At 42.4% G+C, this 25,703-nt stretch overlaps 1 pseudogene; it reads left to right on the forward strand.

Annotated features, from left to right (window-relative positions):
* Positions 1 to 16,673: 16,673 nt before the first annotated feature.
* On the forward strand, positions 16,674 to 16,791 carry LOC124561357 (annotated as a pseudogene).
* Positions 16,792 to 25,703: the final 8,912 nt, after the last annotated feature.

Here is a 25,703-nt window from a genome sequence, read left to right on the forward strand (position 1 = left end):
CTCGAGTCCAGAAGAGTCCTGACACGTCGTGGTAAAATAGTCATATAAATATTGTTCTTTCTAGATTTTCGTCCGCAAACTAGGAGTGACATTCTGGGTGCAGATTGCTATTCAGGTACAAGTGTGATTTCCGGTATTTAGCCCATCTTTCCCAGGGTCTTCCTCGTTTATGGTAAGCAGCGGTTATTCTAAATGGCCTGCCCAGTCGCAGATGAACAAACGGATCCCTGAATAGTCAAATGAGTTCTCAGGAAGGCGACAATCACACACCTGATGGAGCGTCCAAGTCCAGACTAGTAGCTTCCAGCCTCACCAAAGCCTGCTACCACCGTCCTTATCGCATTGCCACTGACCTCAAACGAAAATGGCAAGAGAAATCGCCATTTATTTTGCTTAAAGTTAATTTCAACTTGCGAGGAAGTAATTCACTGACTATGTTTCTCGAACCATTCATCACGGCACATGAGAATGAGGCATGTGATTTCAGACGCAAGAACTGCAACGATTTGCTACGAGGTCGAAGACAGTAGAGTAGCAAGTTTACAGCTAGCTCGTCTGGCATGACCTCTTCCTTCTCCGCGACCGTTGTGAATCTCAGGTATGAGATGTGCCTCTTGCGTCCGCTTCGCTGTTGAGTCCCAGATTTCGGGGAAAAATGCTATGGGAAGGGATGCGGAAAGAAATCGGGCGTTGTGACTTACTCTGTCTGGTTTATCCGCTAAGACCTGTCAGGCCTGGGAGGCCCTACAGTAGCTATGCTACCGCCGGCATAGTCCTCAGCATCACATGAACACGCAAACCTCTCCGCCCACGTGGAGAGGGTTATGATAAGGCAGTGTCTCCTGGAGAGGACATTTGCTTTTACGGTATATTCTAAGGAGACTGTTAAACGAGCAATCTATCCAATATAAGACTATCTTCGACAACAGGCTTAGATATTCTGCGGTTGGTACGCATAATAGACTGTTTTCCTATGTTAAAAATATGGCTCGAATTGTTATTATTCAGAGTGATCATAGCATTCAAATCGCATTAACGGTCAATATTCTCGCAAAATATTTCCTGTATCTACGCAATTAAAGCTTAAAAATCATTAAACAGTCGAGATTTTGTCACGTGTTGAAACTCTCTGTTGTTGGCTGAAGGCCTGGTGACGTCAGACATTAGGAGTAACTACGCGCGTGTTACGGGAGTGTTAGTCGAAGTTACTATGTTTGTACGTACCTTTTCTGCAAATAGTTCAGCTATTTAGTGATGGAAAAGGCATTTACAACTTTTAAGTAAGAATAGAAAGGAATTTTGTGAACGCTGATAGTGGAAACCTTACGAAAATTGATGGGTTAATGCTCCATTCATTCCGAGTGGCGATATGTGCAAGGATGGAATTTAGTTTCTCTGCTTCCTGCTGCATCATTAAACTCGCTCAAAACTAAGGAAATTTAGACCTTTTGCAAAAGGGTCCGTACCTCTTATCTATATTATTGACCTTTGGTTATGAAATACGATCCAAAGCACAATAAAATTATACCTGGAAAATCTTAGCACTGATTTCCATAGAGCCACAGGCTCCAGTAGGCGCTCTTTGGCGCCATGGATAGCGTATGTGACTATGGTTAAGAAAAACAGTATTCGAAACCTGGAAGGATCAAAATGTTTTAAAAATTTTACAGGACATATGAAAATAATGTTAGCAAGAACTCACTGTAGCAGTTGTTTCGATTGTGGAATGTATTGTATACAGCTTCACATTAATCTTGGCCGTCCGTTGTGGTCGAGCAGTTCTACGTGCTCCAGTCGGATCCGTGCTGCTGCTATGGTCGCAGGTTCGAATCGTGCCTCTGGCATGGATGTGTGTGGTGTCCTTAGGTTAGTTAGGCTTAAGTAGTTCTAAGTGTAGGGGACTGATAACCTCAGATGTTAAGTCCCATAGTGCTCAGAGCCATTTCAACCATTTGAAACATTAATCTTCGGCTGAGAAATAAACAAGTGAGGATAAATGCATCTGCTTTGTTTACAAGCAGTTACCTTTTCTGGAAAGCGTAGCAAGCATTGAAGATATCATCACACTCTCACAGTACAACGAGATGCAGGACGATGAGATTTGTTATACGGAGAGATACACTGAAGCGCCGAAGAAACTGGAATAAGCACGCGTATTCAATGACAGAGATATGTAAACAGGCAGAATATGGCGCTGCCGTCGGCAATGCCTACATAAGACAACAAGTGTCTTTCGCAGTTGTTAGATCGGTTACTGCTGCTACAATGGCAGGTTAACAAGATTTCAGTGAGGTTGTGCGTGGTGTTATAATCGGTGAACGAGCGACGGGACACAGCATCTCCGAGGTAGCGATGAAGAGCGGATTTTCCTCTATCAACATTTCACGATTGTACTGTGAATATCAGGAATCCGTTAAAACATCAAAACTCTGACATCGCTGCGGCCGGAAAAAGATCCTGCAAGAACGGGACCAACGACGGTTGAAGGGAATCGTTCAACGTGACAGAAGTGCAACCCTTCCGCGAACTGCTGCACATTTTTTCAGTGCTGGTCCATCAACAAGTGTCAGCGTGCGAAACATGCACCGAAACATTATCGACAAGGGCTCTCGGAGCCGAAAGCCCACTCGTATATCCTTGATGACAGCACGACAGAAGGCTTTATGCCACGCCATGACCGTCAACATCTCATTGGGCTGTTGATGACTGGAAACATTTTGCCTGGTCGGACGAGTCTCGTTTCAAACTGTATGGAGTGAATGGACGTGTACGGTTATGGAGACAACCTCATGACTGGATGGACCCTGCATGGCAGCAGGGGTCTGTTCAAACTGGTGGAGGCTCTATAATGGTATGGGTCGTGCGGAGTTGGAGAGATATGGGACCCCTGACGCGTCTAGATACGACTCTGACAAGTGACACGTAACTCAGCATCTTGTCTGATCAACTGCATCCATTAATGTCTATTTTGCATTCGGACGAACTTGGGCAATTCCAGCAGGACAATGCTACATCCCAAACGTCCAGAATAGCTACAGAGTGGCTCCAGGAACACAAGTTTAAACACTTCCGCTGGCCCCAACAGATATGAACATAATTGAGTATATCCGGGATGGTTTTTTTTCAACACACACACCCATGCCCGGGGGAGGCCTCGAACCTCCGACGGAGGGAGCCGCACGGACCATGACAAGGCGCCTAAGACCGCGCGGCTCGGGATGCTTCGCAACGCGCTGTACAGAAGAGATCTCCACACAGTACTACTCTTATGGATTTATGGGCAGCCTCGCAGGGTTCATGCCGTCAGTTCCCTGCAACACTACTTTAGACATTAGTTAAGTACACGCTACGGCGTGTTATGGCACTTCTTCATGCTAGCGGGGGCCCTACACGATATTAGGCAAGTGTAACAGTTTCTTTGGTTCTTTAGTGTATAAAGCGTATACAACAAGCAGGTAACATCAACGTAAGGGCTGCGCTGTTTGTGAGTGTAAGCTAACGTCAGTGTCTGAAGCAGACTTAACTACATCTTATGTAAGATCGTGAAACCTCAAAAGTTTAAACTATAAGTAGCACTGCTGGACAGTATTAAAATAAAAATTTTGTTTATAATAAAGCAAAAAATATGTGGTAACATTAACTAGAAAATATCTTTCTAAATGTAACATGTGTGAACAGCTGTTGCAAATGTAAACGCATGTAAACAGGAAGGAAAATACAATGATACTCTGTTTCTAATCTGTGTTGAACTTTTTTAATTGTGATTTGGTTTTCATATGAAAGGACTGTCGATTTGTTTGATAAATAAGTTAAAATATTGATGCAGGCTAGATTCGAAACAGTGAGGTATGGATATCATCTTAGGATATTCGATAGTCCATCGCTCTATCAACCGAGCTGCCTATAACGAAGAGTTTAATTTCGTCGACTGAAGCAACGGTGCGAAAGCGTATCTCGGAGGTAACATTAATGTTAACCTCAGAATTCAAGGCATTTTTAATTAAGTATTGGAACTTGGGCATCGACATGGTGCAATTTTGCCAATATAGTGTAACCAATTTTGATGCAGTTTCTCACTCTCTGAAACATTCAAAAACGATTTTCAAGGGTTTTTAGGGATGTATTTGATAGTGTGGTACTACACGTCCTTTGTAATCCGTTTTCTGAAAAACAAGACATCGCTGTGAATCAATTTTATGACAGTAGGAGCAGCGAGCTAGCCAGTGACGTCACAGACATCACATGACTCGAATGGATCGTTTTAGCGGGCTTTCAAATTATTTGAATTTTTTTCCGTTTATATACAAGAATACTGAAAGTCGAGAAGGAAAAAAGCATGTTATGGGAATAAAATGATATAATTAACCATTTAAGGTGATTTCTAGAAAATAGTCAAATCTCTTATTATAGGCGGACTGCGCGATGTCTGCTTTACCTAAGCTTGGAAAGTACGCCACCTCGTTGTAGAAAATACCATATCTTGCTATCTATGCTGATTATATTGTGAAAAGACGCTTAATATCGACCAAATATATATACAGAAAAGCCAAGAAACTGGTACACCGGCTAACATCGTGTAGGGCGCCCGGGAACACGCAGAAGTGCCGCAGCACGACGTGGCATGGACTCGGCTAATGTCTGAAGTAGTGCTGGAGGGAACTGACGAGGCTGAGATATCTTCTGAACAGCACGTTACAAGGCATCTCAGATATGCTCAATAGTGTTAATCTCTGGGGAGTTTGGTGGCCAGTGGGAGTTTTTAAACACAGAACAGTGTTCCTGGAGCCACTCTGTAGCAATTCTGGACGTGTTGGGTGTCGCATTGTACTGCTGGAAGTCCGTCGGAATGCACAATGGACATAATGCATGCAAGTGATCAGACAGATTGCTTACGTACGTGTCAACTGTCAGAGTCGTATCTACCGTTTAAGGGGCCCCATATCACTCCAACTACACACGCCCCACACAATTACAGAGCCTCCACCAGCTTGAACAGTCCTCTGCTGACATACAGTGTCCATTGATTCATGAGGTTGTCTCCATAGCCATGCACGTCCATCTGCTCGATACAATTTGAAACGTGACTCCTCCGACCGGCAACATGTTTCCAGTCATCAACAGTCCAATGATGGTGTTGACGGGTCCAGGCGAGGCGTAAAGCTTTGTGTCGTGTACTCATCAAGGTTACAATAAGTCCGTGCCGATGATGTTTCATTGAATGGTTCGCACGCTGACACTTGTTGATGGCCCAGCATTGAAATCTGCCACAATTTGCGGAAGGGCTGTACTTATGTCACGCTGAAAGATTCTCTTGAGTCGCCGTTGGTCACGTTCTTGCAGTATCTTTTTTCGGGCGCAACGATGTTGGAGATTTGATATTTTAACGGATTCCTGATATTCACGGCACAGTCGTGAAATGTTGACACAGGAATATCCCCACTTCATCGCTACCTCGGCAATGCTGAGTCCCGTTTCTCGTGCGCCGACTAGATCACCACGCTCAACCTCACTAAAATCTTGATAACCTGCCATTGTAGCAGCAGTAACCGATCTAACAACTGCGATAGACACTTGTTGTCTTATGTAGGCATTGCCGACCGTAGTGCCGTATTCTGCCTGTTTACATATCTCTGTTCAAAAATGGTTCAAATGGCTCTGAGCACTATGGGACTTAACATCTGACGTCATCAGTCCCCTAGAACTTAGATCTACTTAAACCTAACTAACCTAAGGACATCACACACATCCATGCCCGAGGCAAGATTCGAACCTGCCAACGTAGCAGTCGCGCGGTTCCGGAATGCGCGCCTAGAACCGCTAGACCACCGTGGCCGGCCCAAAAATGGTTCAAATGGCTCTGAGCACTATGGGACTTAACATCTGACGTCATCAGTCCCCTAGAACTTAGATCTACTTAGACCTAACTAACCTAAGGAGATGACATATCCATGCCCGAGGCAGGCTTCGAACCTGCGGCTGTAGCGGTCGCGCGGTTCCAGACTGAAGCGCCTAGAACCGCTCGGCCGCACCGGCCGGCACATATCTCTGTATTTGATCATGCATACCTATAACAGTTTCTTTGGCGCTTCAGTGCACAAAGGATTTTCATTTAACGAGAAGTTCTATAAGTATGTAGTGGCATGAGGTGAGCTAAATGATACATGAGCAGTAAAAGGAATGTATACGAGGAGATTTTGAAGCATTTAAATGTTATAGTTAAAATGAATGACAACATCAGACTGTTCAGATAAAGCGCCAGTTACACAAATATTAGAAAGGAAAAGCGGGGCAGGTTAGCCCACAAATAACGTCATCCACATGGCGCCAGAGAGAATACAATCGAACTGCATAGTGGTTAAATCTACCTACAGAAAGGTAACGGGCACACACACACACACACACACACACACATATATATATATATATATATATATATATATATATATATATATATATATATATATGAAACATTAAAAATAATTACCTAGACAAACGAATGAACGACACTGATGTCTAGTATCCTGCTTGCTCAGTGTAGGATAGGTCGGAATAATGAAATGTCATGTTCAGTCACTGCCAGTTGTATTAACACAAAAAGCACTCACACTATAGAAAGAGGCGAAACGCTGCGCAACGTTGCGTGATCATTTCATAAGCAAATCAATGTACTACATTTCATATATCAAATAATGTTGTGTTAATGGCCCGGCCACTATTGTGGAATGTGTTTGATATCTGATTTAAATAATGTCGCGTGGCATAATAAGAAAGCTTTTCGCTATGCTTCGCGCTCGTTCAGTGTAGTGTCACGTCCCTTTATATGAGGCGTCCTAAAGCAGATTTCGTAAACTGAATTCCCAGTATCGCTTCTGGCCCAACATATAAACACTCAGTTGTTGGTTCTGGAAATGCAGTTCTGGCTACTGGATTTCCTCTTCGACAATCGATTTTCGTTCCTTCTTCTGGGTTAATTTGGACTGAAGGAAATTTTTTGTAGTAAAGGGCAAGTAGAAATATTAGGCTGAGCATGAAATTGTCTCCCTCCGATGTTAAACTGAACAGAAACAGACACTGTGCTAACTAAATCAGAAATCGGAACTGTTGATTTCCAGAGGCCATCGTGTCAAACAACTGACTATCGGAAAACCAATATTTGATCGGTATAAATAAACTGCTTCAGGCCTTTACGTGTAAACACGACAGCGAAAAACGACTTCTGAAATCCGATTTTCGTCTTCCGGAAGTTGCGTCTCATGTAAACATTGTATTTGAAATGTAGCGGTTGCTATCTGACCTGAATCGTTTGTCTCTGCCAGTAGGTATACGTCATGTGTATGCGCATCCATCACGCACGCACGTATTCGAGCAATCCTTGCCGTTTTGCGACCAGCGGCTGTGCTTTTTACTTCCTCTCAAGAGGCCGACTACGAGCCGAGAGCTTATGCTGGCGCGCTTTCGTTTCTTAACATTGCCCATCATAAAATCTAAATAATTCCTTACTTGATTTTAATTGTTTGGAATATTTCGTTGATTTAGTGGCCTAAAACACAGTTTTGCTTGCTAAAAACTGAATATTTTTTCATAGCATCTCAAAATTTACATAATCTTATGCAGATGAAAAAACCTTTCGGGAACATCAACTGTATGCAGTATGTCGAAATATTCTACATGCATTCCACAGATAGACAAGACCTTTAAATAGAAAGTTATTCAGTGTCGATATAGAATCTTTTAATCTATATTCCACATGATATATGAGGTACCGGCGAAGCATATCCGGAGAACTCCCACACCTCCACTCTCAATAGTACCGCAAAAACGGCAAGTAAAAACAGTGAATTAACTGCAGAACGAGAGCACGTGCCGGCGAAGGGTGACAGTAGAAAAACAGGAAAATCGCCAACTGATAGGTAGTCAACAACAAAATGGTTCAAATGGCTCTGAGCACTATGCGACTTAACTTCTGAGGTCGTCAGTCGCCTAGAACTTAGAACTAATTAAACCTAACCAACCTAAGGACATCACACACATCCATGTCTGAGGCAGGATTCGAACCTGCGAACGTAGCGGTCGCTCGGTTCCAGACTGTAGCTCCTAGAACCGCACGGCCACTCCGGTCGGCAGTCAACAACAGTAACCAATGTAGTGGAATAAAAATTTGAACAATCCTGGAATTGGTGCACACCTTAAACCAATGTTTCTATATGCGTTGTCCGACATCTATTGAACATACCAAATAACCCCCCAGTAAAATATATTCCTTCAATTGTTTTCTTGCACATTTTTAGATACAGCTGTTTTGTTTTCGTTATCATCATCTTTATTGGTATTAAATAGGGAACGGAAATCGCATAAATATGTCGAAACGATATGTTTAATATTATCTGTCAGTGGTCTGAGAAATACCAAACCACAAGATCGAGCAGTTTCGTACCTTACAGCTTGAAAGTACCGATTGAGACTGAAGAAATAATGGAATATTTTAGAGTAATAGATACGACGAAATTTATATTCGCTACGATAGTCTATTATGCCAGATTTACATTGGCATACATTGCATACCGTAGTATTAACGTAACAATTAATAGAGAAAACTTAATGTCGTGACAAGAAATTGGTTTCTGCTATACGAAATATCTGCCTCACGTGACGTCGTGTGATGCTGAACTCTGTTTTTTCGTTTTTGTATTTTTGAAATCTCGTACTCTTCTTTTTTCGTAGAAGGTGTAGATTATGTTTTGTAAATCTGTTACGTACCATGGGAATATGAAACAAAGAAACCCTGAATTAAACACAAAACAGTACACACATTTACACATAGAACTGACCAAGCAGCCCAATTGCAGAAACTGAAAGAAATGGGCCTACAGTTTAGGAAAAGAAGCCTAAAAGTTTGTTTTTAATTTAGTGCTGTTATTCGGTTTATTGCAGCTAAATATCGTCTGAAAGATGGTAACTGGGCAGATCGCACTCTTCTTGGTGTTCTGACCATCTCGTAGCCGTCTCAAGGCACTGAAAAGCTTCCTTACTGGATGGTGCTTATTCAACAAAGTTGTTGTCACTTGTCAACGGTCTTGGTCGTCCATGATGATGGCAATTAATTCACCGTCCGTCGAGACTTCATATCCATGGTGATCAACATCAGATTCGAGCCAGTCTTGAATATTATCTTTCAATATTCTTCTTCAAATCTTGAAGATTCTTTTATCACCGACCCAGACTGGATACAAATTGGCCATATGGTAGCTCTTCAGGTGCAGACGCTTCTGAAAGAAGGAGCTTATTCCAGACTGTGCCGCATATAATCCTGAATTTTCTCCACTTTCAACTATTTTTTGTGTTGTGAGCGAACGTGTGGGTGCTATTCTGTCATTCTGCGCAACGGATTAATCTGAGATGTACCCTTTACCCTGTGGCTCCTGCAAGATGCAATTTCCACCCCCACACTACTACAGAAGTCAGACAGATGCTCCTAACGTTCTAAAGAGAAATGCCTGAAAAACTTTCAGCAATAAATATCTTCTGGAGTCGTCCGCTGTAGGGAAATGACACAAAAATTCACAAAATTTCTTACGTAACTGGTGGGATACTTGGGTACTGGAGTAGTGCTAGTTAGTGTAAGAAAAACATGAAACTAACGAAAATTATTATTTTTTTTTTGCAAGAATTCTGAGAAATCACAATGGCACTTTTAGTTATGAACTGAACAAGTTATTTCCGGGTTCTTTTCGAAATGTGAAGTTACCTTTTAAGGATAGAGTTCGCTGATGAAATTTCTATATGAAGTTTAAGATTGTTATTGACTTGGCAGAATGGCTGAGAGGAGCGCCTACTCAACTTGAAAAATTATCCGTTAGAATGTTGCTAGGTACGGTCAAGGCTGTCGCGTGTGAAATGCAGTGAAGTGTACTGTTGTGGAGGAAATATGGGGCTCGCAAGAGCTGTAGCGCACAATACCGTAAGCTGCGATGACTGCTGTCTGCACCGCTCGCTGCTGACAAATAACATAACTCTCGTTCTATCTGGATTGACCTTCGGCAATCAAACTCTCCCTACTCCTTGATAAAGTCAACGACTCCTATTCACCCCTAGTCTAAATACTGGTGTGGTACACCGGTCAGATAACCAGTCCACCGCGATGCCACTCAAAAATTCACTCGCAGGCTTTTAACTGTAACTCTGTCCGTTCACACTGCACAATAAAGGTGGTGGCAAACACAGTGAAAAACGCTTAATCGCAAGGACTCAATATAGAGTCCCTCTCGATGGAGGTGCTCTCCCAGTGAAGTACTGAGGAGAGACTTGTTCCTCGCTCTTTGAGTACACGTATGAGCGCACACGCTCTCGTTTCTTGTTCTCGCTCCAAGAGCGACAATGGAATGGCCCCTCTCCACACCAGACGTGAAGGGGTATATCTTTTGGTCTCTTCCATTACTCCTTCAGCTCAAGGCGTCAGGAATATTATCTGCCAATCAGCATTGCTCTTTTAAAACGGGAGAATGACATTTCGTTTAAGGCGACCAATCCTGAAATCTGTAGCATCGGCGTTTGGCGTTTGCTGTCTCACTGTGAAAACCTTTGAAACTGCGTGCTATGTTTGTAAAGAATGCGTAGGCTGGGCGCCCCCACATAATGTAGCGGAATTTGCTTTTAAGCCGAACACGGGGTCGTTCTCCCTTTCACTCAGGCCATCGCTGTCTGCTCTATGGGCGGTCGCTGGCCGATGTAGATAGATTGACTCGTCCTCTGAAGGGACCGGCCTCCTGGCGTGCGTTTTGCCTCTTCTGAACTAAAAGCTTTTGTGACCGTCATGGCCGGCCGGTGTGGCCGTGCGGTTAAAGGCGCTTCAGTCTGGAACCGCGTGACCGCTACGGTCGCAGGTTCGAATCCTGCCTCGGGCATGGATGTGTGTGCTGTCCTTAGGTTAGTTAGGCTTAAGTAGTTCTAAGTTCTAGGGGACTTATGACCACAGATGTTGAGTCCCATAGTGCTCAGAGCCATTTGTGACCGTCGTGTCTTGAATGTGTGTGTATACCAGCCTTGAGTATTTCAACCTCGGTGCGCAATTGCGATTTACTTGTTATTTGCATATCGTTTACATGAATTCATACAACATTGACTTTATCTTATCGAGTTTGGGTTCGAATGAAGCGTCTTGATGTGCGGAATATGAGTGTGCAAGCTTCCATCTTTACGGTTAAGTTCATCCCCAACTGTTACTTTTGACGTTCGATATTGTTGCACTTTCTTAATACTCCCGACCCAAGTTCAGTCCACTAGCACCTTTCTGCAGCAGTTCTGCTATCTTAAGTTTATCGGAAACGGTAAGCAAATCGCGTTTATGTTTACTCCCTACTGCGAGAGGCGTAACAACACCACGATTTATAACAAGTGAAAGTCCAGATGTCAATACACAACATCAGCAATGACGGTTGGCAAGGAAGGGACACTTGTCAAACTGCCAGCTCAGCGGAACTTCTGCACGGCGCTCGCGCAGGTATGAATTTGGCCACTGAAACACCTTCGGTATGCCGATGTTTCTGTTGATCAGTATTCAGATAATCTCTGCTCTACTGTAAATGTTTAAAAACAAATAGAGCGCTGTCATTATAGACGGTGAGCTACATTCCTCATTATTATAGTCATTACATTCAGAAGCTTAAATTGCTACATTTTATGCCTACTTTCGCAGTCTAGAACATCAGACTACGGGTAGTAGAGATTTGTGGTATCTATAAAAGAGCCATGACTACCGTAAGCCAAAATCAGTTTTCACACACCGATTCCGCAGTGTTAAGAATGTTTGTCAGAATAAGCAAACCATTCAACGCAAACCATTCCTATGGTAGCAAAAGACCTACAAATGTTATTTGTAATTGAAGTCAGCGGCTTCACACAGGTACACATTCTGAAACCCAATTGGATGTCGGCTCTTGGCACCCAACAAAGGTGATAATTTTAATTCTAGAATGAAAGATGGAAAAAAATTTAGAGTATAACAAACGTAACTCTGCAAAACTAATACGTAACTACTTTCCACATGATCAGAATTTTAACAACCGTTTGAATATAAATTAATATTCTACTGGTTGAACAACAAAAGCCAAAGTCTAATTGTACAGTTGTGACAAGAGTGAACAACAACACAGGCATGACAAAAATGAATGACCACGGAAAGTTTAGTCTGGTATATAAGAGAGTAAGGAAGGAAAGTACGGTTTAACGTACCGTCGACCGTCATCAGACAGAGTGAACTCGGATTAGGGAAGGATCGGAGGGAAATGCAGCATTATTATCTTCAAAGGAACCATCCTGTCATTTTTCTTAAGCTTTTAATAGAAACCTTGGAAAACATAAATCTCTGAGAGCGGAAGGGGGTTTAAATCGTCGTCCTCGGATGGAAATCCAAATTTTTAACCACTGTATCACATCGTTGGGTAATATAAAACCGTTTTGTTACACTACTGAAGTGATTACGATTTTTTATTGTATTCATACATTTTACTGTACCTTACCAAGCAAATGTTATGACCACCTATCTTTCTAGTCAGCAGAATTCTCAATTATAATAGCAAGATGTATTAGGACACGCAGCTGGAATAGATATAACCATAAGAGTAGTAGTACTGATGGTATTAAAACGAAAAGCAGTAACGTTAAAGATAAAAATGGCTCTGAGCACTATGGGACTTAACTTCTGTGGTCATCAGTCCCCTAGAACTTAGAACTACTTAAACCTAACTAACCTAAGGACATCACACACATCCATGCCCGAGGCAGGATTCGAACCTGCGACCGTAGCAGTCGCGCGGTTCCGGACTGAGCGCCTTAACCGCGAGACCACCGCGGCCGGCTTAAAGATAAAAGAGAACAGAGATAACGAAAAGAGGATGTCGCGAAGGTGACGACTTTTCGGGTCATATAACATGTGCAAATGTCACTATAATTCTCTTAACACTAACCACTAACCTCGAAGTGTACTTCAATTTTTGTAATCCGTATAGATAAAATCCAATTATGGGGAAAAATCATAGATTCAGTGTACCTGATAAACATCTCTCAAACAATATCGAAACTACAAACATGCGATATGTAATTACAAACAACAAATGAACCACTAAGAGTACACATCTACAGAGAATAATAAGTGCATTCTGGAAAAAATGCTGGAAAGAAATACGGTATCAGCAGAGAGAGGCATGAAAGTATTTTGGCTTTAATAATAAATACGGTTTCTACGTTACGTCATCATGCAAATGACACATGTAAATGTAACGTCTTAGGGGAGCATGTCGAGTCAGATATGTGATAAGTGGTGGTAGGATCTAGTGCTGACAATGTTTTCTAGTACGGGGTGGCGTAACTGAGCTGATGCTATCAGCAACTTTGCAGGTGTGAGGGGCTTTGCGATCGCGTGTTGTTTACCACCTGTCCATCATGGTACGATACGCTCCACTGCAGGAAAATTGCGGCACAATAAAGTTTCGAGTACCACGCGTTGAGGATAGATCAGTGCTCCACGCTAAGCCAGATGTACAGATGTTTGCATACTACACTACTAGCCATTAAAATTGCTACACCACTACCACACTTTTCAGAGCATTCACACAAGGTTGGCTGACGTGAGGAAAGTTTCCAACTGATTTCTCATACACAAACAGCAGTTGATCGGCTTTGCCTGTCGAAACGTTGTTGTGATGCCTCGTGTAATGAGGAGAAATGCGTACCATCACGTTTCCGACTTTTATAAAGGTCGGATTGTAGCCTCTCTCGATTGCGGTTTATCGTATCGCGACATTGCTGCTCGCGTTGGTCGAGATCCAATGACTGTTAGCATAATATGTAATCGGTGGGTTCAGGAGGGTAATACGGAACGCCGTGCTGGATCCCAACGGCCTCGTATCACTAGCAGTCGAGATGACAGGCATCTTATCTGCATGGCTGTAACGGATCGTGCAGCCACGTCTCGATTCCTGAGTCAACTGATGGGGACGTTTGCAAGACAACAACCATCTGCACGAACAGTTCGACGACGTTTGCAGCAGCATGGACTATCAGCTCGGAGACCATGGCTGCAATTACCTTGGCGCTGCATCACAGACAGGAGCGCCTCCGATGGTGTACTCAACGACCAACCTGGGTGCACGAATGGCATAAAGCCATTTTTTCGGATGAATCCAGGTTTTGTTCACAGCGTCATGGTGGTCGCATCCGTGTTTGGCGACATCGCGGTGAACGGACATTGGAACCGTGTATTCGTCATCGCCATACTGGCGTATCACCCGGCGTGATGGTATGGGGTGCCATTGGTTACACGTCTCGGTCACCTCTTGTTCGCATTGACTGCACTTTGAACAGCGGACGTTACATTTCAGATGTGTTACGACCCGTGGCTCTACCCTTCATTAGATCCGTGCGAAACCCTACATTACAGCAGGATAATGCACGACCGCATGTTGCAGGTCCTGTACGGGCCTTTGTGGTTCAAAAATGGTCAAATGGCCCTGAGCACTATGGGACTTAACATCTATGGTCATCAATCCCCTAGAACTTAGAACTACTTAAACCTAACTAACCTAAGGACCGCACAGAACAAGCAGTCATCACGAGGCAGAGAAAATCCCTGACCGTGAATCGAACCGGGAAACCCGGGGGCCTTTCTGGATACAGAAAATGTTCGACTGCTGCCCTGGGCAGCACATTCTCCAGATGTCTCACCAACTGGAAACGTCTGGTCAATGGTGGCTGAGCAACTGGCTCGTCACAATACGCCAGTCACTACTCTTGATGAACTGTGGTATCGTGTTGAAGCTATATGGGCAGCTGTACCTGTACACACCATCCAAGCTCTGTTTGACTCAATGCCCAGGCGTATCAGGGCCGTTATTACGGCTAGAGGTGGTTGTTCTGGGTACTAATTTCTCAGGACCTATGCAGCGAAATTGTGTGAAAATGTAATCACATGTCGGTTCTAGTATAATATATTTGTCCAATGAATACCCGTTTATCATCTGCATTTCTTCTTGGAGTAACAATTTTAATGTCCAGTAGTGTATAATATCGCTGCCTGACCCTCCAAAGTAGCGATGGTCACTTCTCTCTCGAGAACGGGCTGTTGCGTAATTATAGAAGTAGAGCTGTCCGTGCACCTTGACGGTGGACGCCAGCCGTGAACGACCCCCATATAAAAGATATGGGTTTTATGGCAGTTTCATCAGTATCATATATTTGTTAGGAAAAGTGTAGTGTCAGCTTTTGCGTGTCGCGTCGTCGAGGTAACAATCAGGAACATCGCGGCAATTACGGAACCAACTAACATGGACTTGATCTTAATTCAGTGATTATTCTAAATGTGAGAGACTTATCTGCGTAACTGAATTTTGTGAGTGGAGACACTTTTATTTCCATATTGTGCCGCGAGACCAACAGCCAGTGGCGTCGTGGAACGGCTACACGTGCACCCTTAAATATCGTCAGTGACATCGTTGTGATCAAGTAACATTAACTGCGAGAATTTTGATGGCTATAAAAACTGCCTGAACGATGATTATGTCTTTCTACATGACACTAATCATGTGTTTTTACATGACACTAATCATCTTTAAGACAACAAAGGCGCCGTTATCAACATCTCACTGGGTGTGAGCCAGGTTGTGTATTGAAGCTAGATAAGCTGGATGTTCCTTCTGCGATACTGCAGACACACTTGGCAGGAATGTAGTCACTGTACATGGCTGCTGGCAGTGGTGGTCGCGAGAATATACGGTTGCGAGAAAACTGGGCTCTGGATGGCTAAGTGGAACTACTCAGAGAGAAGACCATGGAGTTCGGCATATAGCTCTGTCGCATCGTACTCCATCTTCAGCAGCAACCTGAGCAGCAGTTGGCACCACAATGACACAACGAAGTGTTACCAATTGCTTACTTCAAGGACAGCTCCGAGCCAGCCCCCCTGTATCGTGCATTCGACGACCCCGGACCACCGCCTTTGCATCTTCAGTGGTCTCAGACGAGAACTCACAGGATGGCCGGGTGGAGCTCTGCTGTGTTTTCGCTCGCTCTGCCTCGGTGGCCGTTTGTTGTTTAGGAGGTCACTTGAGGACCTACAACCAACCTGTCTGCGTGCTAGAAACACTGGACCTACAGCTGGAGTTATGGCCTGGAGTGCGACTTCTTGTGACAGCAGGAGCACTCTCGTGGCTATCCCATACACTTGTGTACAAAATTGTTCGTCAGACTTGTGATACGAGGGGGATATTTTCCAAAAAGATAACGTTCATCCACATACTGCTGTTGTAACCCAGCATACTCTATAGAATGTCGACATGTTACCTTGTCCAGCTTGATCACCAGATCTGTCTCCAATAGAGTGCGCTTGGGACATTGTCGGATGACAACTTCAACGTCATCCAGTCATCCACAAACAGTATCAACCGTTCCTGTATTGACCGACTAAGTGCCGAGACATGTAACTCCATCCCATAAACTAACATCTGGTAGCTGTACAACACAATGCAAGCATATTTGTTATCTTGTAATATTAATCACTTAAATGTGTTACCTAGATAAATCTATTCCAGAAATTTCATTAGTCTTTATTAATTACTTTTTGGAGTTAAGATTTTTTACCGTCATTGTACTTTGTGCTTTATGAGTTACCTTGGTCTTCATTGGGCAACGGCCTTGTCGCAGTGGATACACCGGTTCCCGTGAGATCACCGAAGTTAAGCACTGTCGGGTGTGGCCGGCACTTGGATGGGTGACCATACGGGCCGCCATGCGCTGTTGCCATTTTTCGGGGTGCACTGAACCTCGTGATGCCAATTGAGGAGCTACTCGACCGAATAGTAGCGGCTCCAGTCAAAGAAAACCATCGTAACGACTGGGAGAGCAGTGTGCTGACCACACGCCCCTCCTATACGCATCCACGACTAGGATGACACGGCGGTCTGATGGTCCCAATGGGCCACTTGTGGCCTGAAGACGGAGTGCTTGGTCTTCATTGTGTGTATGCCCCCCCCCCCTCCCCCCCACATCCAGCAGCTAGTAAATGATAAATTTCAGCAGCAGTTCTTAGCTGGCAGTCGGAGGAATAAGAGTGGAAACACATACTAAAGAACTAGGCACATGGCCATGAAACGTTCTCACCCTGTGCATGTGATACATGACACTGCATTACGTGCAGCCATTGTACATGATGCTGTAAATTCCTTAACCCCATCGAGCTCATTACTCACCACAGGCTGACACAAGAAGCCTTAGAGAGACGTAGCAGTTGTACGTCAACAGGGCATACCTCTGCATGAATCTACAGCGGGGTCTGCTGACACAGCAAGAATCGTGGCCCAGGCCTCGTAAGTAGTAAGGCAACGCTAGCATCAGCGTAATTTGTCAGTGCCGGGACAAACCTATTGTTCTGTTTTGATTGACAGGTCCTTAACTCATTGTTTTGCTATGAGGATTATGACCCCCTGGGGATAATCCATCCTTTTTATTGAGTGGTCCTTAACGTGTTGTTCAGTTAACTGGTTTTCTGTGTCATCTGTACCCACTCCCAAGCTCTCAGAAACCCGGCACCACTTCTGATATAAAATTAGTTGACTAATTAATTGAACTGATTCAAATTTTGGTGGAAAATAGTTCAGTTGTTTCACTTTCGGTGTTCACGAGGTGCTTCAGGTTATTCGAATAGTCTACCCTTCCTATCACTGTATTAGTTTGACTGACAAATTAATTAAACTGATATCCCTTATTTTTCCTTGCCCCCCCCCCCCCTCTCCATTCTTGATCGATCACAGTGTACGGAATATTGTTTAAACAACTTAGACAATGTATGGAATACTGTTCATTTAAAAAAGTTAACGGGATACAAGGTGGTGTATAGAATATAGTTTATTTAAAGAATTTGTCAGGAAATCCATTTCAGTGTGAGGAATTTTTAAACAATTGCAGCGGTTTTTTCATTCCAATTGTGTAAGGACACACGTAATTACTCTGTCACAGATCTCTTAAATATATCTGAAAAACTTTGTTGTATCTCGCTACCCGCGCAGGCTGCCCAGAGTTGGGATGCACCAGGGACCCTGCAACGTGATGCGTCCGTCAGCGTCCACACCTCACGCCAGCGGGCACGCTGCACCGCTGTCGGCCTTAGGTGGCTCCCCAGCTACGCGAAGTACCCGCTAGTCGCTGAACAAAAGTGTTGGGTCGTGGCAACCCTTTGATATTAACACCTGAGAAACTCCTGTCGCCATCACTCCCCCCCCCCCCCCCCTCCTGTTTCAAGTGGTATGTATGCATGAACCAACCTGTCGACATCAGCGAAAACAAGAGACACCTTTCATCCAAAGCAAATGCCTGACTGGGAATCAATCCAGAAATACTGAAGTTAATAAATAATTAATCACATGATCATGATGCATGGGATATAATATGGATTCAGTAGGTATTTCACAGAAAGAAATTGACGATTTCACAAAACTAGTAGCAGGCTGACTCGAAATACTCTTGAGGGGCTCAAGAAAACCCTGTCTTTCCAAAGTTAAAATAGCGCTTACAAATTACATGTCTTCTCAGAAAATATTTGAGCTAGGAAGTTGAAATTTTTACAGGCTATTTATTGGAGTATTGGCTACAATTTAGTTCAGGGATTTTTAAAAATTTGAATTCAGCTGATAGAAATTAATATTTTCTGTTGTAATAAAATTTCACTACTTCCTTGAGCAATTTTTTGTTTATAAATTCAACAGTATACAGGTTTTTGGGAAAAAACTGTCTTAAGTTATGTAGAAGGGACTTTATAAAATTTCCTGAAAATCTGAAGCGAATTGGTTTGGTAGATCCTGAAAAAAAAGAACATATAATTTGTATGAAAAATAAAAATTGTGGAAATCGAGCGACAAAGTTTGGATTATCTTTTTACTGAATTCCAGGTCCATAGGATGGATTATCTTCATCTTTGCAAACTTCTCCTCCAGCTTTCTCCAGTTTACTCTGGCTTGTGTTTCTAGGCTATTTACAGCCCTGTCAGCAGCCCAAAGATGTTCCCTGTCTAAAGCAAGTATCGTTCGTACCATGTTGAAACCTATCTTCATTTCCATGTTTCGAAATACTTTGCACATTCCAACGTTGCCATCATTAAAAGTAGCAACAGCATCGTACACACCAAAGTGAAGTGTTTGTATTCCAACAAACGCAGTCTTGGGGATTCCTGACCATACGACACTAATTACACTTTCAGTGGGGTTTTGAGTTTTTCCATGAACACTCTTTTTTAACAGTTCAGGTGCTGCTAGGTCCCTGAAAATAGGTTTTATCACCTCCATTACCGTATCAGGCACACTATGTTTATGAGTGCACACTGCATCAATCAATAATCCCTTCTTGTACTTACAACAGCCGTTTTCTTCTTTGGGAGACAAGTAATAATGGGGGCTTTCATCAGTTGAAAAGGTACGAAATAAAGAGACCAAACAGTCTTCTTCATTTCATCGACACTGTGTGTGTTTTTCCTAGTAGCTATTCCACAATAGTTCTGTATTTTGTCAATTACATTGTCAGTTAACCTTCCCTTCCCAACGAACCCTTTACCACCACTGAGTTTTTGTTTTTTTTTTCACAATCTTTCAGTCGCTGAAGTCTTGATCTTGTTCGTTTCTGTATGTGTCCAATGTACTCAAACATCATCACCATATGGCTTCAGTTCTTGAATATGTCTGAAACTTTTAAAATCACCGTCACCAAGGTAATTCACAGATCGCACTTTCAACACGCAACAGAATGTTGAAATGTACTACCAACACCAGCCACTTCCATTGCTCCACTACTGCCATTATAGTTGGCTGTGCAATTATTTTCATGTGCGCCTTAATTTTATGTGGACGCATAAAATATTTAGATATTACTGCTACATCTAAAAACTTTCCCTGTAGACATACTCGTGGCAGATACTACACCATGAAGCGATGTGTGTTCCTGTTTATCACAGGTACCATCGAGTGCTGGAGTCAAGTCTCTGTTACCACTGTTTTGTATTACTGCCTCTTCCACAGCGTTCTTCATAGATTCTATACAGACATCTACTGTAGACCCTATAAATATATTATAGTTTATAAACCTGGTTGGGGGTTTTGAAGATTCATCATGCCACAGAAAACTTTACCTCCAGTAGCACCCTTACTAATTGTATGCAAGACATGAAAAAATCTAATGTTGTGTTCATAGATTTTGCTACCATTTTCTCCATTTGGAGCTACTGCAACACTGTTCCAAAAGGTGGTCATTTTTGAACACTTACCACACTTCAATTTCGTTTCACTGGCAAGTCCTCAGTGATTTTTTATAAAGAGCTCCAGATCGACTTTACTACACTGAATACATCTTACACAGTTTGCAAAAATTCCGTTGAGAACTGACATATCAGATATTTCATTGACATCCGTTTCGCCCATAAAACGTTCGTACTTTTCACTAACTGAACCAAGCTTCCTCTGGAAGTAATTTCTTTTTCACTTCCATTGCAATGGGCAGCTGTACCACCAAGGTTAGGTTCACACACTTGGTTATCGTCTTTATTGTTTACAGTAATAACATCTGCCTTTGGCTTTCCAACATTTCTCAATTTCTTTAAAGCCTTCAGGTGATTTCTAGTCACTTTATGTTTACCCACGGTTATCCTTCAATAAAATAGGGACTTTATGAACAGAATTCACTACGAATATATTCTGTATTAGAAAAGCGTAAATAGACATGAAACACACACCAACTCAGCGAGCGATATACAGGGTGTCCCGTTTATCTTGACCAACCCTAAATAACTGTTTGTCCAGACGCAAATTACAAATTGTTTCAAGCAAATGTTATTTAGCCATCAGGGAGACATCAATCAGCATGATTGGCTTCGTTGCAGCTTTGTTTTTTACGAAGATATGAACAGTGGTATGACTTTTTTAAATGCAAGCCTGTATTTTTTATTCGGTAAGTCATTTCTTCTCCTAAAGACCTATTCAAAAATGTATCACAGTGAACCATTCACTGAAACACAACGTTATTAATTGCACAACACAACACTGACGTCGACGCTCCCAGCGCTTAGTGCAGGTACTCGGACTAATGGAACACATCCACGTGCTGACGGCGACGGAGAACAAATGTAAACATAAGTAGAATGCACACCCGTCATTCCGTCAACCAGCGTCAGTTGAAGAGTTGTGTGAGTAGAATGTACACCAACGAAGTGAATGATGATGTTTGGTTTGTTGGGTGCTCAACTGCGCGGCTATCTGCGTCGGTACAAATTCCCAACTTTTGCTCAGTTCAAACTCGCCACTTTCAGGAATGATGATGAAATGATGAGGACAACACAAGCGCCCAGTCATCTCGAGGCAGGTGAAAATCCCTGACCCCGCCAGGAATCGGGAAGCGAGAACGCGACCGCGAGACCACGAGCTGCGGACCAAAGAAGTGAAGGTAGAATGCTGCTCAACTATGGTAAATGTAAGTTAGCAGAACAGTAATTGCAATACTGTTTTCTTACGTACGGATGCATTTAGTACAGTAGTTTTGTCCTTTTAAATGTGTATGTGTGTATGTGTGTGTGTGTGTCTGTGTGTGTGTGTGTGTGTGTGAATGCCTAAGGGACCAAACTGCTTAGGTCATCGGTCCCTAGACTTACACACTAGTTAAACTAACTTATGCTAAGAACAACACACACACACATGTCCAAGGGAGGACACGAACCTCCGGCGGCAGAGGCTGCGCAATCAGTGACATGGCGCCTCTAACCGCGCGGTCACTCCGCGCGGCTTTTTTAAAAATACTGTTGTGTAGAGTAGGCATACAGTAAAGGCTTTCCTTACTACAAACTGCATCGACATAACGTTTCTTTTATTGTTGTTGTTGTTGAAGATAGGCGAAATGCTACGCAGGCAGCGGAAAATAACAGAGAGTGATATCCTGACAAGAACCCACCTTCCCGACAGATGTTTTCTCGTCTTGCGACGCTTCAGAAAACAGGAAGTTTCAACCCACGACAACGCAATCGTCGTAGCACTCGCACAGACGAAGCTGCCCGAAGTTACTGTTCTCGCTTCCGTTGCTACGAATACACGTGTGAGCACACGACAGTTTGAACTCGAGATTGGCATTCCTAAAACCAGTGCACATCGTATTTTTACACGTCACCGGTTCCATCCTTACCAAGTACACCTACATCAAGAATTGCATGGGAATGATTTCCACAATCGAGTTCAGTTCTGTCAGTGGGCACAGCAGCAAATCCTTGTCAACCCAAATTTATTCTGCAATGTTCTATTTACCGATGAATGTTCCTTCTCAAACAAAGGACAGGTAAATACAAGGAACATGCGTTATTGGTCCAGCGACAACCCACGATGGCTTAGACAGGTGGAACATCAGCGTCAATGCAGAGTTAACGTCTGGTGTGGGATGTTTGGTACTACAATTATTGGCCCCTATTTCGTCAATGGCAGCCTAAGGGCACAGCGTATGCCAACTTCTTCAGACGAATTCTTCCTCATCTTGAATGAAGTGCTGCTAAGAACCAGAATGCTTATGTGGTATCAACACGATGGATGTCCAGCCCATAACGCCTTGCGTGCACGTCGTGTTCTGAACCGAAGGTATCCTGCCAGATGGATTGGTCGAGGAGGAACAGTTACTTGGTCTGCTAGGTCTCCTGATTTAAATCCTCTGGACTTTTTTCTTTGGGGATGTTTTAAAGACGTTGTCTATCGCGATATTCCAACAAGCCCAGAGGGCATGCACGAACGTATCGTGTTTGCTTGTAATTATCTTCAGCAGGCAACACTGGAAGCAGTAAATAATTCTTTCATTCAAAGAGTGCAGCAGAGTATCGGTGTCCAGGGTCACCACTTTGAGCACCTTTGAATGTTCCTTTCCTGGGCAATGGTACAGTAGAGTCAAAGTCAATTTTGTGTTATGTCTTTACTTAGTTTTCATTTGTTTTCTGACAACTGCAGCATGTGGACGAGTTTGTGATCCTGGGCTCAGAGTCAGTGCTGTGTTATGTAATTAATAACGTTGTGTTTCAGTGAATGGTACACTGTGATACATTTTTGAATAACTCTTTAGGAGAGAAAATGAATTACCGAATAAAAAATACGGGGTGCCATTCAAAAAAGTCATACTGCTGTTCACATCTTTGGAAAAAACAAAGCTACAACGAAGGCAATCATGCTGATTGATGTCCCCCTGACGGCTAAAGAACATTTGCTTGAAACAATTTGTAATTTGCATCTGCATAAACAATTATTTAGAGTGGTCAAGATAAATGGGACAGTCTGTATATCGAACTATCACTGGTTAGTCACAACACTTCTTTTGGATCACTTAATTTCTTTCACATCAGTAAAATGTAAATTTTGAGCGTGTAGATTCATGAGTACAACGTTTGACAGCTGTTTGACAGCACCACAGTGGATCACGCCCATGCAGAACATATTTCAAAAATATTTTAAAAATTGTTATAGTCTTCTGAACTGAATAAATTACATTGAAAGGAGATAGTCTGTAGATTTTTAAAATGCAAACAGTAAACTTTGAACATTTTATGGTTTTGAAACTTTCTGGAGCCCATTAAAAAAAGATCGTTGCACGCAAAGAGAGAGAGAGCTGTAGTTTCCGTTGCACATGACACAGGAACTAGTATGAGATATTTCATTCTGCCATGGATCCTAAGTGGCCCCAGCCTCCCTGTCTCAAATGTTGCTTCAGAAGAAGTGCCACAGGAAAAATTAATTAAATCGTTAATATAGCATTTAAACAGTTTGTATGACACAGTTTAAAACTACTAGAAATAAAAAAAGGTCGACACTGCACAGTAGTTTGCGTGCATAAACAACAGTGTTCTGGTTTTTGACAAGAAATTTCGTTAAATAATCCAAACCTATTATTATTTGACGTCACAAATGGAAGTGGAGATGTATAAAATGGTAGTCGGTATTTCAAATTTCGACGTGAATTTATACTGATCTGATAGAGTCCCCGACCACCACAGGTCTGCTAAGTGTATTTTCTTTTTTGAAAGTACCATAGAATTCCTAAGTTGACTAGTTCTCTCAGCTACACCAGAGCAAAGATGGTACTCACGCCACTCACTTGTAGCGAGAGAAGGGGTGGAGGACTCTGATTGAGTGAGAGGGACAGAATGAGTGACAGAGAGAGAGTGTGTTTGCAGTGCAGTTGTATGATCCTTTCAACATAGTGTTAGGAATTTTGTGTGTCTGTGTGTGTATGTTGTGTAAATATTTATTTATCCATGTATGCTAAGTACACATGTATATACACACATACACACACCATGTGTGTGAAAAAAAGTTAAAAAAAAGGAAAATGGAAAATATGTGTTCATATATATAGTTATATACATAACTATTCTATTCACAGGATTCGCATGTTGTGCATAGTGAAATATATTTATTTATATTAAAAAGGCATAAAAAGAAAAATATTTCTTTATTTTGGAACTTTAATAGTGGCAACTATTTATTTACAGCTCGTACACAATAGATACGTGTTTCAAAGTTTTACTGACCTTCAAAGTAGTCTCCAGTATTGTGTATAACCCGTTGCCTGCGATGTGGAAGTCGTAGGATACTCTTAGCAGTGCCAGTTGTGTTGACAGTTCGAGCGGCGCGGTCTGTTGCCCGAAGAATTTGTAGCAGTTCTGAAGCGAATGCCGTGAAGTGGTTCCTTCAGTTTAGAAATCTACTTGAACTCACGAGGGCTTAAGTCAGGGGAGTGCAGTGGGTGGTATAGCACTTAGCAGCCCCATCAGTCAGACAAATCAGTAACAGCTTGCACTGTACGTGCTTGAGCGTTGTCCGGCAAAATGATGGTCAGGTCCTGCAGAAAGTGTCATCACTTCTGTCTCTAAGCGGGTAGTAGGTTGTTAGGTTGTGTTCCAAAAATGAACAGCATATATATATATATATATATATATATATATATATATATATATATATATATATATATATATATATATACGCACCATGTGCATCTTGTAAATAGAATAGTTTTTAAGTTTTCATTTGCCACTAGCTATCTAAGTGTCAGATTAGTTTTTAAGCGAACACAGTCCATAAGATTTATTATCATTGTAAATACCTTTGTTACTGGGGAAGTTGATATTAGATTCCAAGTGTACACGCCCGTCAAAATTATCGTAAAAGCTGTGTTACTGGGACTTTGGAAATTAGTTGCAACAGCAAAAAAGTATCATTAGTTTTTAGCATAAATTTATATATCTGGAAAAACTGTAAACAATGTCATCCAGTGCAACTGAGGGAAAAAATTGCAAAAAAATATTTTCGACGAGTGCTACTCTTGTACTTAAAAATGTCTCTGCATTGGAATATCAGAGTCAAATTGTAAATGTAGTCTCAAGAACTGAACTGTAACCCAAAGAACTAAATGTATCTGTGTGAATTGAATAAAGATAAAAGTTCGTTACCTTAAATCTTTATTGTTGTGGTACAAATGACATTAGTTTTTCTGAAGATGAGTGCTATTAAGGAAGTGAAGTTTTAGACCGAGATTAACAAAATATATAGAATGGCTGCATGGAATTACGCCTATCGTACAGCACATATTAGGTTATGGGACCAAGAGTCACATGACCGCGTCCACTTCCAAAGACTTATAGCAAACATGACTAAAATTAT

Source organism: Schistocerca americana, chromosome 1 (assembly GCF_021461395.2).
Source record: "Schistocerca americana isolate TAMUIC-IGC-003095 chromosome 1, iqSchAmer2.1, whole genome shotgun sequence".
NCBI lineage: Eukaryota > Metazoa > Arthropoda > Insecta > Orthoptera > Acrididae > Schistocerca > Schistocerca americana.